This window comes from Chenopodium quinoa, unplaced genomic scaffold, assembly GCF_001683475.1.
Source record: "Chenopodium quinoa cultivar QQ74 unplaced genomic scaffold, ASM168347v1, whole genome shotgun sequence".
Taxonomy (NCBI): domain Eukaryota; kingdom Viridiplantae; phylum Streptophyta; class Magnoliopsida; order Caryophyllales; family Amaranthaceae; genus Chenopodium; species Chenopodium quinoa.
Window position 1 is genome coordinate 2,906,811 of NW_018743850.1, and position 5,442 is coordinate 2,912,252.

Here is a 5,442-nt window from a genome sequence, read left to right on the forward strand (position 1 = left end):
AAATCAAAATTATATCACTTTAAATCAAAATTGTACTCCGTATCACTTTGGGAATAATTAAATAAATATAAGAGACACAGGTTTCTTCAATTCTTCCCATCAAAAAAGTAGAATTCTTTAGAGATCAAAAATTCCTGTACGGTAACAAATCTAACAATAACATAGCAAATTGGCTTACAATAGATAGCATTTGAGCATAGTTTTTTTTAGTGAGGAATGGGGACTAGGAACTTGTCGACTCATCTTGAAAATAAAGAAAAGGGAGTCACAAAAAGATTAGCCTATTAAGCAATTCTTTGAATTTTGAAGATATCTCAAAAGCACCTCTGCATTGCAATAATTACCACTAAAGTAAGTGTTCAAATTCTAACAGCTATACTGCTGTTTGCAACTAGACCATTGCAGCAATTACTGCCTAAATAAAACTTCTGCTAAGAAAAGCCTTCAAAACATACTCAACCACCTTCCATCTAATCTATCCCAAACCAAAAAACTTCAGAACCCTTGAGACTCCAGTCCATCCATCAAATTTCTTTCTGGCAGCAGTCCTCTCGGGTTTATCGGAACAAGCAGTGTCATATTCAGGTTTAGATGCTTCAGCAATTATGGGCTCACAGATAACTTGAAGCTCATGCATCTTTTCTTCAAACTTGGATGCTTCAGCTAGCTGAAAATTCCAGTCTAGCCACTGAATTGTCTTAACAATGGCATTTTTCATCCTCATATTATCCTCGAAACTAATCTTCTTTGCATAGTCTCCCAATGTCTCCCACATTTTGTTAGCATAGTTCTCCAAATCATTCTTAGCCTTCACCTTCTTTAAGTATTTCTCATCCTCAGCCCTGTACTTTTCCGCCTCTTCCAACAATTTATTAACCTCCTCCTCTGATAACCTACTTCGATTAGTAATGGTGATCTGGTTCTTGTTCCCGGTATCAATGTCCTCTGCGGAAGCAGTAAGAATCCCATCTGCATTGATCTCAAACCAGACATCCAATTTCGGAACATATTTTGGTGCAGGAGGAATGTCAGAAAGCACAAATTCGCCCAGAAAGTTGTTGTCTTTAGCAATTGATCTCTCCCCTTCATATACTGGAAATGACGCGACAGTTTGATTGTCGTAAACAGTAGTAACTCTGCCAACCTTCTTTGTTGGGAGAATAGTGTTACGTGGGACAATAACATTCAGCCTATAATCAAAGACCTCAATACCAAGCGATAAAGGTGCAACATCGACAAGCACCACATCTTTCTTAGTATTCACACCAGCCAAGACAGAAGCATGTACAGTGGCTCCATAGGCAACTGCCTCATCTGGGTTAATGCTTCTACAAAGCTCCTTTCCATTGAGAAACTCTTGCAAAAGTTGCTGGATCTTAGGAATCCGGGCTGATCCTCCGACAAGGACTACATCATGAACATCACTCTTCTCCATCTTAGCATCTTTCAAGCACTGATCAACTGGATCAATACACTTCCTAAATAAATCAATATTCAACTTCTCAAATCGAGCACGAGTAATAGTTGATGTAAAATCAATACCCTCAAAAGGCAATCAATCTCTACAGTAGTTTCATGAGCAGATGAAAGGGTTCTTTTGGCTCTCTCAGCAGCTGCTCTCAACCTACCAAGAGCCCTTGAGTTGTTACAAATGTCTACATTGTGTTGCCTTTTGAAGTCCTCCACAAAGTAACTCACCATGTTATTATCGAAGTCTCCACCTCCAAGATGTGTGTCACCACAAACTGCTTTAACTTCAAATACTCCTTTTTCCAAACATACTAATGATACATCAAATGTCCCACCACCAAGATCAAAAACCAGTATAATTTTTTTGCATATGTCACTCTCATTAAGCTTCTTGTCGAGACCATATGCAATAGCAGCTGCAGTTGGCTCATTGATAATACGCATAACATTAAGTCCAGCAATGACTCCTGCATCTTTTGTAGCCTGACGCTGAGAATCATTGAAGTAGGCTGGTACTGTGACCACTGCATTTTTCACCGTTGAGCCAAGATAGGCCTCTGCTATCTCTTTCATTTTTACAAGAACCATTGATGATATCTCTTCAGGAGTAAATTGCTTCTCCTCGCCCTTGTAAGTCACCACTATCAGTGGCTCCTTGTCTTCGGTCTCTTCACCTGAATTAGGCGGGGCAATGACTTTAAATGGCCAAAGCTTAATGTCATTTTGCACTGTTTCATCAGTGAATCTCCTGCCTATAAGTCTTTTGACATCTGAATGTTAACAATATGCAGAGCATTAAAATTTTTAATATATAAAATAATAAATACAGAACAAACAGAAAGAATTCCACAAAAAATTTAAACTATCTAACCAAGTCTCAGTACTAGGATCTCTTTGATTGCTCTTCAAGCAAGCTCATATGGTTAATTTCTGTGAAGTTTCCAAATAGCTACAGGCCAGGTGACTTTTAAGCGAAAGATGAGCTTATGGCATTATATTGATAACATTTAAAAAGTCCAAAAATCTGAGTGGAATTCTATAGTGAAAGTCCAACAGTACAAGAACAGGAAAATAAGTAAGCCATGGTGAAGTACATGCCACTAAGTGTCAAGGATAACTCTTGGAGGTCTGCAAAGGAATGGTGCTTACGAAGAAGAAATTTGAGTATGCCAAATGCAAGTTCAGAATTGCCCGTGTTATAAAGCAAGCCACGTCTGACAAAGGAGAGTTTGATGAAACCAGAAAGGATTAATATGTACTCGTACTACGTAAACTGGAAGCATTTACTGACAAGATGTATTAAGGACTGCAAAACATCTACATAGTTCTTTGCAGACACATTTTTTAATATGCATATTCTAGAGGTCTTTCGAGTTTTTTTGCTATCATGCTGGTTAATCCTCAAGCTCCATGTATGCATTATATCAGGTGGTTACTCAGCAGACTCAATTAGAATTGTTAAGATGATTTCCTTTTCCATGATCACTTTTCTACAATAAGATCAACACATAGCACAGCCACCCATCGCAGAGTACATGCCACTACATGTGGAGAGGACAAATTCTTTACGACTAGACAAAAAAAAATAAAGAAAAGAGCAGATGAAGTCAGGACTGAAACTCTCCCATACATCACAGCAACTTTGTTTTACAGAAACCACATTATTTACAATTCGAAACTGTTTTCAAATTTGTACCATCACATTATCATCTTATTTCTCTGTAACTAGTTATCAAGCAATTAATCTTCTTAAACTCCATGTCACAGTATGCACAGCTTACTTAGCGAATTCTAAGGAGAGTGGGCTAGAAAGGACTTCTATTATAATCCTATTCTCATTATAAGATTTATATCTTGGAGTAGAGCTTTCGTTTAATTTCCAATGTCTTTCTATTAGCTTCTAATCAAATCTCAATATAACAATAACATAACCCCTCCGAGGCCTCTTTTCCGTTAGCTTTTTTTAATAAAGGTTCACACAAAGAATAGCTCTTGAAGCAATATCTGAGCCCTTTGTGCACAAAAGACCACTCATTGTAAGTCTACCTTAGCCAGTATTACACCAATTTGTTTCAACTAATGCTATTCCCACCATTCTAAATACCAATTGTTCACATTATAACTCGATCTCAACACAACCCGACCTTGAAAACAAAGATATTATTTTGACTTCTCTTCTTCTACAACTGGGAAAAGTAAAATCTCCATTATTGTACCGAATGTGGTTTCATATCCTTTAAAGGGTAAATAGTTTTATCCACCAAAGTGCTCCTAAGTCCCACAAATAGTCACATTTTGCCATAACATTTCTTTCAAATTATGTTTAAATAACCAACTTAAGTCCCACATTACTCTATTTCAACTTCAATTTCAATGTTAAACAAACCCCGCATTTTAAATAAAGCCAAATTGTAATCCTAACAAAAAACTAAAATAGGATATACTCGAAAATTGTAAAAATTAACAAGGGAAAGAAGATGATACCAAAGATAGTATTAGAGGGGTTGGAAGTGACTTGGTTTTTGGCAGCTTCTCCGATTAGTCGTTGAGTTGGAGTGAAGGCAACCCAAGACGGCGTCGTTCTGTTACCTTGATCATTTGTGATGATCTCAACACGGTCGTGCTGCCAAACTCCGACGCAAGAGTAGGTTGTCCCGAGATCGATTCCTATTGCCGGCCATTTTTCGTTGTTTTCCTCTGTTGAATTTTCCATCTTGGAAGAGCTTTGTGAAAATTGGAGAGAAAAACTGAACAAGGGGGAAGATGGATGGGTAGAGTAGTAGAGTACTAGAGTGATTAGTAGGTGGTTTGGGAAATTTAAATGACATTTCAATGTTCATTTTTGAGCGGGATAAAATTAAATTTCTAAATTGAATTTAGTCAATTTCTCGTTAAATTAGGAGTGTTAAGGTTCATCGAATCTAATCTAATCCAAATTTAATAAGGTGATGCTCAATTTAATTGAAGGTTGAGTTATTTTTGGAAAATTGTTTCCTTTATTGGAGTTTTGATTGGAAAGGCTTTAGCTTGTTTTTTCTTTTTTTTTTTTTGTTTTTTTTTTGGGAATATATGGAATAAATAGAATCACTACAATTGCGAAAATCTAATTACGGAATATAACAATTTTCATGCAGTGCTCGATTCAACTTTTTTTTAGACAAAATGCTCCGTTCACCGATCTACTTTGAAATTTACGGAATTAATTTGTTCTGCCTTGATGATTTTCAAACTCAACTAAATTTTTAATTTTTTGTACACTTATTATTTGGATTGAACTACTATTTGACCTTAATAAAAACCACTCATAAAAGTATAAATGCATAAATGTAACCATATTACTCTGTATAAAGTTTAATTCTATAAAAGCGTATTCTAATTTATAATCAATCAATAACATAATACTAAAACAGACATCATGAATGACACGTGTCATTTTCTGTTGCTGTTATTTTCCCTCCAAAACACTCTTTCCCTTTTTTTTGCAAAAACTTCTTTGAGAATATTAGTATAATATTATTGTCATAATATTATTCCAAATCTTTTATACGTATCTTTACTTTATAATTATTATTTCATTTGCTTATTTTGTTCTTTCTGTATTTTTCATTAAAAAATTTCAAAATTTTCTTATTATAAAGAATCTTCCTACTTATTGCATTTTTTTTAGACAAAAATAACATTATTCTATTTTTTAATTTTAAGCTATTTATGTATTATTTATTTAATTCTACTATCATAAAGTGTATTGTAAAATGTGTATATTGGTTTTTTTTTTAAATGCTTTAATTGGTTTCTCGCCTAATTCTAACACGAGAAACATAACAAATGAAGGAATTATAAATATATAGCTTAAAATTATCAACACTTTATCTATGCACGTAATCATGAAAGAAAATTGATTGATTAGTATTTCATTCTTTTTTATTAGTATCCCAATACTTTCATATATTATCATATTTTAGGGGAAAAAAT

The 5,442-nt window shown here is 34.7% G+C and overlaps 1 pseudogene; it reads right to left on the reverse strand.

Annotated features, from left to right (window-relative positions):
- Positions 1–475: 475 nt before the first annotated feature.
- On the reverse strand, positions 476–4,863 carry LOC110686287 (annotated as a pseudogene).
- Between the last annotated feature and the right edge of the window lie 579 nt (positions 4,864–5,442).